The sequence below is a fragment of the Camelus dromedarius genome, chromosome 24 (assembly GCF_036321535.1).
Source record: "Camelus dromedarius isolate mCamDro1 chromosome 24, mCamDro1.pat, whole genome shotgun sequence".
NCBI classification, from domain to species: Eukaryota; Metazoa; Chordata; class Mammalia; order Artiodactyla; family Camelidae; genus Camelus; species Camelus dromedarius.
The window spans coordinates 21,577,379-21,588,486 of record NC_087459.1 but is presented as its reverse complement, the minus strand read 5'-3'; the positions used below and the strand labels follow the sequence as shown (position 1 = coordinate 21,588,486).

General features: G+C 47.4%; 1 long non-coding RNA gene across 1 annotated transcript; it reads right to left on the bottom strand.

Annotated features, from left to right (window-relative positions):
* Window positions 1-1,744: 1,744 nt before the first annotated feature.
* On the bottom strand, window positions 1,745-9,271 carry LOC116147196 (uncharacterized). Its single transcript, XR_010377688.1, has 3 exons — window positions 9,181-9,271; window positions 2,824-3,036; window positions 1,745-2,240 (listed from the first exon to the last, which is right to left on the bottom strand). It is a non-coding gene; the product is annotated as an uncharacterized LOC116147196 (long non-coding RNA).
* Between the last annotated feature and the right edge of the window lie 1,837 nt (window positions 9,272-11,108).

Below are 11,108 nucleotides of genomic sequence, written 5' to 3'. Positions count from 1 at the left end.
TGTCAGGAGTCCACTCAATGCAAAGGCAGCGTGTGGTCTGGGGTTTGTGGTGTCCACATGGTGGTAGAGAGGGTGTGGCAAGGTGGCTACCAGCTGGGGGCTGTGAGCTCCTCAGAGGACTTCTCTCTCACACACAGTCTGAGTCAGGGAACCACCGGATGTGCCCAGGTACATGTACCACTGCAAAATTGTGCAAGAGCAAGAAAAATGAAACCTCAGGAAGACCATAATCGGGAAGAGCAGCTCCTTCCTCTTTCAACGTCCCTCGAGCGCCCTCTACTGACAAAAGTGTAGCATCACACTCAATGCAAGGAGAAACGCAGAGCGGACACTAGAACCTGAATTTGGAGCTGAGAGACAGTAAACTGAAAACCGTCGTAGTGGCAGAATCCCCATCTAGGCTCTCTGACCCACAGACTTGGGACCAACATGGCAGGAAGGGCTAAGTGAAAGCCCCTGGAACTTGCCTCTCCCTACAAAGACAACACACCAGTAAAAAAAAATACCACACCCCTGGGAGAGGTGCAGAGATTCATGCCACCACTTCAGTGAGGTTTCTGGGCATTCCGAGGCCTAGAGCACGGAACATAAAGATATGTCCTCCAAGGTGAAAGGCAAGTTGCATCTCATACAACCTGCTCCCTCCAAAAGAGGAACAATGCTTGGTAGCCCTATTTGGATTTTGGAGGCAGTGTATCTCATCAATAGGGTCACCAGTGAGGTACCAGTTTTGAGAGGGACCAGAGCAAGAGAAGGCTCTGTGACATGTTCAGGCTGCAGCACAGCTGCCCTGTCTGTTGGTACCGACGGTCCAGCGGAGCCAGTGACAGGCTAGCAAGCACCAAGAGCAGAATCAAAGCACAGACCCAGAGAATTTTTAGGCTCTTTTCTATAGACAACTATTCTACTTTTGAGAAACAGCTTCTGGCTTGCTGTTGGAACTTAGGGACTGAACACCTAACCAGGGGACATCCGGTGACCATGCAATCTGAGCTTCTCATCACGAATGGGGCGTTTTCTGACCAACCCATCCCCAAGATGGGGTGTGCACAGCGGCGATCTGTCATCACCTGATATAAGAGAGCAGGCTTGGAAAGGCCCAGAAGATACAAGCCATTTACAGGAGCAGGTGGCTCTGGTTGCACGGTCTTCTTTCCCTCAGTCACTTGCTATGGCCACCTGGGGGTGTCCCTTACACCCAGCTGACTGATGAAGACTCACACCTGTGAACAGGTGAGTCTGTCTGACAGGCTGTTATGTCCTGGCCGTGGGCCCTGGTGAACCCGAAGGACTGGGGTGAAGAACAGTCCTGACAGCGGACAGCACTTTGAGCCCCTGGCTGTTCACTACGTCTGACGTGAGACCTACACTAACTCATGGGCAGTTGCTAACGGTTCGGCTGGATGGTCAGGGACTTGGAAGGAACAGGATTGGAAGACTGGTGACAGAGAGGTTTGAGTTCTTATAACCTCTCTTTTAACAGTTCTCCTCAATCAGTTTTACTTCAGTTGGAGCCATTTCATTCAGGGACCCGGCTTGGTCTTCTCGCCTCTGGTTTCCAAGTCCCCTTAGATGGGCTGTTAGCTTTTCTGTAGCTGTTCATGATTTTACTGACTCTCACCACTCAGAACAGGACTGTAGGTTCTCTCAAACAGAGGCAGGCGCTGTAAGACAGCAGTTTCCTCCTGAATGGCCAGGGCTGCCGTAACAAAGTGCCACAGACTGGTGCCTCAAACAACAAAAATTTATTTTCTCACAGTTCTAGAGACTTGAGGTTGGAGATCAAAGTGTCAGCAGGGCTGGTTTCTTCTGAGACCTCTCTCCCGGCTTGTAGACAGCCGTCTTCTCCCCATGTCTTCACACGATCGTGTGTCTGTGTCTTAATCTCCTCTTCTGGCAGGGACACCAGTCATGTTGGATTAGAACCCACTTCAATCATCTTATTTTAACTTCATTACCTCTCTAAAGACCCTGTCTCACAACATAGTCACATTCTGAGGTACTAGGGGTTAGGACTTTGGCACATGAATTTTTTTGGTGGGTGAGGGAACATTATTCAGCTGATAAGAGACAGTATCAAACATATTTGAAGCCAGTCATCCTACTGTTAAGACATGAAGAGGAAGCCTCACCTACAGGGCTCTTCAAGGGCAGGCGGCAATCTTCTCAAGTGAGTCAACCTGTGTGCAGTTCCCCTCCTGGTCCTCAGAAGTGAGCAGATGAGATCAGCTCTCCCAGGGCTGTATGTCAAGGGAACAGGAGGGAGCCCATTAATTACACCCCTCTTCTTGAGTTCTAGGCCATGTTACTAAATCCCAGAATTAATGATTTATCCATCCACGTCATTGGCAGCACCGGACCATGACGGGCCTCCCCTTGTAGAACTTGGAAGACAGAGGAGTAAAGCAGAACGCAAGTTCTACCCAGCAAGTGCACTCCTGAGTGGAAAAACAGCAAGGGACTGGAATACAGACACCGAATTTCTCTTTCCTGTGTAAGGCAGAAGGAGGGGAGAGGCAGGATTGGATACCAGTGGTCCTCCCTCTGCATAAAGGAAACCCAGGGAGTGGGAGGATGGGTTCTCCCCACCAGCACTGCGAGACAGGGATTCCTGAAGGGACACCCACATTCTCCCCAGCTGAGCGCTTTCGTGAATCCAAATGTATCCTTGCTCCACAGCAAATGACTCCAAACTTAACAGCTTAAAACAAGACCCATTTATTATCGCATAGTCCTACAGGCAGATCCTACGGGCTTGGCTGGGTTCTCAGCTTGGGGTCTCATAAGGCCCAAGTCAAATTGTTGACTGGGGTGGGCGCTTACCTAGAAGTTCTGGGGAAGAATCCAATTCCAAGTGAGTTCAGGTTGTTGGCCAAATTCAGTTCCTTGTGATGTTGGGCTGTGTGGGATGTCTTTGTGCTCCCGTCAATGGGGGAACTTCAGAGGCCACCACATTCCTCAGCACATAGGTCCCTTCATCTTCAAGCCAGCACAGGCTTCAGTCCCCCTCATGCTTCACATCTCTGACTTCCTCTTCTGCTACCCGGAGAAAACTCTTTTAAAAGGCTACCCGATTGGGTGATAATCACCATATCTTAACGTCAGCTGACTTGGAACTTTAATTACATCTCCAAAATCCCTTCACTGCAGTACCTAGATTAGTGTTTGATTGCATAACTAAGGGCAGGAGTTTTAGGGGCTTATCTTTAGAATTCTGCCTATTACCCAGGAATCCCTGTCTTTGCCCCAAACCTTGAGAGAAAGCTGCCTCTCTGCCACAGCTTTCTTAGATCCTAGCCTGGCACAAAAGATAAGAAAATGTGGTAGACATTCTCTCCTCTGGAGAGACCACAGTCAACTACTCAGCTTTATATGAATTAGGAAAAGGTGATCTTGGGGGGAGGTTATAGCTCAGTGGTAGAGCGTGCGCTTAGCATGCACAGGGTCCTGGGTTCAACCCCCAGTACCTCCATCAAATAAATAAGTAAACAAACCTAATTACCTCCCCTCTCAAAAAAAATTAAAAAATAAATACCCACAAAGAAATAGCAAATAAAAATTTTTAAAAAGTGCCCTTTCCTTATACAGATCACTGTTTACCAGGAAGTGAACAGCACTTCCAAGAGTTGTGCAGTGCATAACCTGTACACTTATGAGCAGTGGCCTAGATCCCAGTAGGATCAGACACACCCTGTGCTTTCCAACCACTTGCCCGCACTAGCTATTGTCTATAGAGACATTTTTTCCCAGAACCCTTCTTTCTGACATTCTTCACTGGTTTATAAAAATCTGTTGATGATTTAGGGAAAATGCAAAACAAAATGGCCATCAATTGATCTGAATAGGGTGAAGAATTAATACTCAGAAAAAAAATTTTTCCCACTGGTCGGATCTAATCTGTTTGGTCATATCCATAAGTAAATAGCCCAGATCTTCCAAGGAGCAAACCCTGAATTCAAAGCAATGTTAAGTCATAATAGCAGCCACTGTTATTCAGTGCCTATATCTAAATACATGTATCTATGTGTACATCAGACATACAGACACACATATATACATAGATATTACTGTGTGTATATATACAAATGTGTGTATATATACAAAACAGCACACACACACTCACTCACATACATACATAATCTCTTTTAATCCTCAGGGAACCCTGTCAAGTAGGGATTATTATCCCCACCAGACAGACAAGGAAACTGAGGCCTGGTGATTTTATACTACTTGCCCAAGGTCAAGGATAAAAAGAAGCTAAGTCGACTCAAACTCATGACATCTGATGCAAAGCCCACGCTCCTAACCACTTATGTGGAGATTAGCGAGTGCCTGTGCCCTGATTTGAGACCTTTAGTCTTTGCCTAGTGTTTGCTGAATGACTGAATGACCACCTGATCAGATCAGCCAGGCAGCAAGCATGCCTGTGACAGCTCCTCTCTGCTCTGTCTCTCTGATGTTGGCTCCTGCTACCACCCTCTTCCTTTTCCAGTAAATTGGCTCATCTGAATTGGACGTGAGAGCGTCCTTTGTTGCAGGCCCTGAGCCAAGTGTTTTACCTGCATCTTCTCCTTTAAAGTGAAGTAAGAACCCACTGATAGATTATTTCATATTTGAGAGGCTTCTAGGCTGGAGGGAACATCCACTACCTTCTGTACTGGAATGCTCAGTTTATTAGACTCTACCAAAAAAACAGGAAAAATTTGAAAGCTGTTCTTTTCCATGGGGGATTTAGGCTTTGATTACAAATTTAACGAATTAAATTATTGTAACTAATTTAAACTGCAAATACAAATTCAGTTTGCCTGATTCTTCTGACTATTTCATATGCTTTAAGCATACACAAATACAGTAATTACAGAATTTATGAAAACTCTGGCCATCAAAACTGGTCATAAAAGTGCTAAAACTATGGATTTAACTCTTCCTTATTCTGACACCATCATGAGGTCCCAGTTTTTATACCTTTCTAGGGTTTCAGTAATTCTATCAGTTATTATTTTTAGAACTTTTTAGAGTTTATATAATCCTACTAGATCTGAAAGAAAAAGGAAACTGTCTAAGAATCAACTGAGGTTGTAGGTTCTGGCGGGAGATATGGGACCAGTTTGCACAGTTCTAAGGGGGCAAACCTGAGCTGCTGGTCATTAGCCCCAGCACCTGTTCATGGGAAAGTTTTTCTTGTTACCTGTGGGGCTTTTAAGTCCCTCCCTCCCTACCCCATCCCTCCCTCCTTTTCTACTTTTCTCTTCCTTCCTTCCTCTCTCTTTCTTCTGTGTGTTTTTTTTTTTTTAACTTTTTATTATGGAGAATTTCAAACACATACAAAAGTAAATATAATAGTATGTATCTGGCATCTCCAGGAACCCACCACCCAGCTTTAACAATTACAACTCACGGCCACTGACTCTTTTCTCCTACTATTTTGAAGCAAATCTCAGACATCTCAGAATCTCATCTGAATTATTTCAGTATGATTCTCTAAAAGGTTAAGGACTTTAAACAATATAAAAATAATCAGAATCATATGTATCTATTCTTAGTAAAACTACTTTTTCTTTACATTATTAACTCCACTTTTGGGTAGCTTATGGTCTCACAGCCTTTCCCAGACATTTCCCTTAAGCATATCGATTGTTGTATTTGGGGGGAGGGGGTGCTCAATACCTCAGCAGGATGCTTGTAGACCCATCCTGATTTTTCTTGCTTCAAGAAATGGAATCAGCTACCCTCCTAGGACTCCTGGTTATTTTAATGGTAAATAATATGATACCAACACTCAGCACTAGAGGTATACATAGAGTTAGTAGAGGGGGCCTGGACCTCCCTTGGCAGTGACAGAATTGAAAAAAGTTTTCTGTAAGGTACAGGTTTATACTGGTCTTTCCAACTAAACATAAGGCTGCTGTGCCGCCCCCCCCCCCCCCCCCCCGCTTCCTGATGGTCGGTGGCTCCGCTACTCTTCCCCCCACCTTACAGCTGAACGAACTGAAACTGTAAGAAGTTATGTAAGTTGCCTCAAATCACACTGCAAGTAACTGTAGAGCTGCCCGGCTCTGTCAAATTTCAGACACTGAGCTCCCAAGGGACTCAGCCTCAAGCTCTGCCTGCTGTCGGAAATACCGCACTTGGTCGTTGGTAAAGACTTTGTACCAAGTTGTCCCATTTAGGACTCCCGAGGCAGGGTCCTTCTAGTCTTAATGTGCGTGAGGAGAAGAAAATACGCTACAGATCCTTCTTTCCTCCCCGCAGGATTCGGGAGTGAGGATGACAAGGAGAGCCCTCCACGAGAAAGGCCTGAAAACAGAGCCCCTCAGGCGGCTCCTTCCCAGGAGGGGCCTCCGCACCCACGCCCGGCCCAGTTCGGCGGCGCCGCCGGACCCCAGAGCTCCCGGCGGAGGAAGCAAGACCCCGAGGGCTCCCCGGACGATCCCCCAGGGAAAGGGGAGGTGAGCCGGCTCCCCAGGGAAGGCGAGCCCCTTACGCTTCCCTTGGCCGCCCCAAGATCCAGCCAGCCACCCACCCGTGCCCCTGAGGGCGCAAAGGGCTTCCCAGCTCCAGAGCCGCCGCGGGAACATCGCGGGCGAGCGGCCCCAGCCTGCCCCGAACCTAAGGTCCCAGCACCCAGCTAGCTCGCCACCGACTCTCGCGCAGAGCGGGCTCAACGGCACCCCCAAGAATGGGGAGGGCTTCGGGCACAATCGGACCACATCCGACGCCTGAGGACGCGTCGCAGCCAGAGGCCTCGGAGTGCGCAGTCGGCGCCGGGCCTCCTGCAGCCTCGCGCGGAGGCCCGGGGAGGCCACGCCTCCGCGGAGACCCTGCGCCACACGCCCACCACCCCGACCCCACCCACTACCTAACGCCTCCCCGCAGGCCCACCGATGCCAGGCCCGCGGGTGGGTTCCGTCGATCGCCGGAGGACCTGCAGCAAGGGCTTCCTGAGGGTGCCAGCCTCGCCAGTCCCCCGGGAGCCCACGGGGGCGGGAAGCGTTTCCACCCTGGCGCCCGCCTCGCCGCGGGCCTGCGTGGGAACCGGGAAGGCGGCCCGGGCTGGTGAGGGGACACCCAAAGCGTCTGGCACAGCCCTGAGCCGGCCCCAGCAGACCCAGCTGGAGAAGGCCCGGGGCGAATGACCCTCTGAGGGGTTCCAAGGGCTGCAAGCAAGCTCGTGTTTGCCCACTCCACTGCTGGGCCTGTCGTGCTAGGAAATCACCACGTCTCCCACTTGTGGAGGGCTTACTCTGTGCCAGGCTTTGTGATTTATATGATTCATTCAGTCTTCACAGCATCTCTGTGCCATTGGTGTTCTCATTATCAGCATTTTACAGAAGGAGAAACTGTCTCAGAGAGGTTAAGGGACCAGCCCAAGGTCCCACAGCCAGTATGTGGCAGAACCAGCATTCAGACCCAGGTCTGCCTGCCTGACTCCACAGCCCGCCCACTGGTACACGAATGAAGGGCAATCCATTTTTCCGTGATAATTGTATGAAACACTTTTTATACTAAAGCAAGCAGATCCCCCCTGAAATGAAAATGAACATTTGCACCAACCATTGAGAAGAAACTTGAGACATCGTAGAAATTCCATGCCAGGGCCAATGCTGCCGGCTCAGCCCCTGGTTCCCTGAAGTGACATTGCAGACCTCTGCCTTTAGAGGGATGTCGGCCAGCCAAGCTCTGCTCCAGGACCAGCTCCTGTTTGGAGCCTTCCTGGAGGCCAAGGAAGATGGCCTCTCCACAGTTTGCCATCCCACTGAATTGCTTAGGAATTTCATCCAGTTCTAAATTCCCAACAGTTATTAATCTACAGTTGGGGATTCAAAGATTGGAACTCTTGGGAATTCCTGAAATCATGGTATTCTGTATTTTTCATAACTTTCTATTTTTTTTTTAATAAATAAGAAATACACATGTAGTAGTAGTTACAAAGAACTGTAGGCTACAGCAAATATTCAGAAATGAGAAAATACCAGAGAACATTATTGGGTAGTATTCAGATCACAAAATGTTTAAACCTTCAGCAAAATTAACTGCACTACATAGAATCATGTGTTGAAATTGCCAATCAAAGGACTTGTTTCTAAAACTTTTTATTTCTTGGAACATCAGTCATAGGATAAGATATACATGTAAACAGATTAATATTTATTTTAACTTGTTAGAATGGCTCACTGTTAACAGCAGGTAGGGCCATTCATATGTTTCTAATATGGCAACAGCTACAAAAGAGACTAATCAGATTATGACCACTTCTCTCCTATGTGCGCCTATCCCAGGTTCCAGAAAGGCCTACCTTAACCTTGGACTCCATGTGTCAGCATTTCCTTCTCGTGCTTTCTACTTGACGTCAGTGATTCCTTCAAACCAGGAATGCCTGGTTGTTTATTGTTAAGCATTAATTCTCCCAGGAGAATTATAATCCTTTTTCCTATCTCCCCGATTTCTTGACTGATGGTTCTTGGGATTCAGAAAAACAGAAATTTCCTGAAAACTGTCAGAGAATTATTGTTCTGAGCTGAGCAGGGTTGGCCCGGCAAACCTGCTGCGGAAATAATTGTCTAGAGTATTGTCAGCCCCAGTCGCTGAAGCCTCATGGTCTCAAGAGCCTCAGAGCCAGAAGATCCAATTATGGACTCCAGCTCGGCCAGTTCCTGGTTGTGAGACCTTGGACAAGTTACTTTACCTCTCTGGGCTTCAATTTAAAGGACAGAATGATAACCTGAGGAAAAATGTACTTGCTTTGTGAGGCAATATTGAAGAAGGGTTAAAAGTGTGGCTTTGGAGTCAGTCTGAGGTCTGAATTTATTACTTACTACCTCTTTGATCTGGGGCAAATTCTAACCCCTCTGAGCCCCCATTTTTCTCTTCTGTAAAATGGAAAGACTGAGCCCATTTCATAGGATTTTGGTGAGTTTAAATGAGATCACCTATGAAAATGCTGAACACAGAGCATGGTCCATCGTGAATGCCTGATACGTGTGGACCAGTGTAGTTATTATCTGCTGTATCTACCTCACAGGGCAGTTGTGAGGATGAAAGGGAGGTTATACTGTGGAAGAGCTTTCTAAGCTGGGAGATGGTCATCCACACACTTCTCTTTCTTCTGGAGATTAGATGGTCAGAAGCTACTGGCGAACATCAGTGGTATCTCCAAGTAAGGAGCCTGAGGATACCTACCTATATCCACAGAAGGTAGCTGTGTTGAGGAGGCAGTGTCACCACAGTTACCTGGAAAACAGGGTTGAGATGCAATTAGGTAGGCAAACTTCAGCATCATCTGACTTGGGGCATACTTGGGGGAAAGCCAATTTTCAGGAGGTGGCTTTGGAGAAAGGACAATATTAAACAGAGCCTGCCCACTATAGGTTTGTTTAATAGAGATCGAATCAGGAGAAGGGGGCATGTAATAGAAAGTGGTGAGGGGGCTATTTGACTGTTGTCTGAAGCCCTATAATTGACTGGACTTAAGAAACGATCCTATTAGCCGGCAGTGCATCCTGCTCCCACTGTGTACGCACTTATAATGTTCATTCACTCCTAGACTGTGGACCAATCGTGGATCAAAGGACTTTCCAAAGATGATCTTGTGTAATCCTGACAGCAGCCCCATGAAGTAAATGCTAGCACTACTCCCATTCTGCAGATGAGGGCTTGGAGTCTGGGAAAGCTAAGTCCATCACTTGAGATCGCACAGCCTAGATGTTGTGGAGTCAGGATTCAGACAGAGTCCAAGACCTTAGCCTCCGCCAGGCTTCCTCAGCTCCCCGAGTCCCAGATGCTGAGCTTGAATAAGGAAGAAGGCAACACAGATGTATGGGATTTCGTGCCTAAAGTGGCCTCCTCTCTTGCCTTCTGTGAAAACTCTCTACTGATACTCCGCCTACTTTTCTGGACAGTTTCTTTACTTCCAGGGATGTTTTTTTCTGCTTAGCCCTTAAGTCCAGGTCCCCTGGGCCCCATCCTTGGACTCTTTTTCTTTTGTACAAGACTGTGAGAAATCTTAATGTCCACAACTTCAGCTACCAGTCATCTCTCCTTCTAAACCAGACTGCCCCTCTGAGCACCAGCCCGATCCAGCCAACTGCCTCCTTGACATGCCCTCTCTGAGGTGCCAGACTCCCAACTGAATTCATCCTCTCCCTCTTAAGATGCCTCTCCTCCTGAGTTCCCCTCCCTCCTTCCCATGGCCTCCTAGTTTTAAATACTGGTACAGTGGTGGGGAGCCCCAGAAGCCTTCATAGATGAAGCCTCTGGAATCGGTTCTTAGGGCTAGAGATGAACTGTGGGGTGTTTCCTCTGAGAGCTGCCAACAGTTTGGGGGAATTCCATCAGGGTGGAATTCACCATTTAATCAACTGTCTACTAAGTGCCCGGCAGTATGTCAGGTCTAGTAGCAGGGGTGGAGGACACCTCATGAATGAAACGGATAGGATCCCTGGCTTCAGGGAGCTTGCAGGCTCCTAGAGAAGATGGATCTTAAGCAAGCCCTCAAAATACGAACTCTTACAAACTGTGACAGGTATCATAAAGGAAACATTCAAGGTGCTATGGAAGAACACAGTAAATCTATATTGGGTTGGGGGGATCAAAGGCCAACTTGAGGATCAAACTGATCAAAGTGAGAAAGTGACAGTCACTTTATCCCTGAGAGGGAGTTGAAGGAAGAGAATTCCATATAGAGGCAACAGTAGGTGCACACACAAAGGCCCAGAGGTGGGCAAGAACTTGTTATGTTGGGAAAACTGAAAGGCAGCTTGTGTCTGTGGAGTTGAATATACTGCAGCATGTGGTCAAAACAAGACTGGACTGGCTGGCTGGGGATGGCGGCAGGTGCCTTGTGGGCCACGGTAAAGAGCCTGGATTCTTTTTGGTTTAACTTTTTATTTGGAAATAATTTCAAAATTATAGAAAAGTACAAAGGGCATCTGTATGTCCTTTACTCCAAACTCACCTGTTAAAATTACTTGGTCTCTCTCTCTCTCTAGTATATCCATGTGACTTTCATTCTGAAACTATTTGAGAATAAGTTGCATACATCATGTTCCTTTACCCTTAAATATTTAGTGTGTATGTCCTACCCCAGTGCAGTACAGTTATCCCCGTCA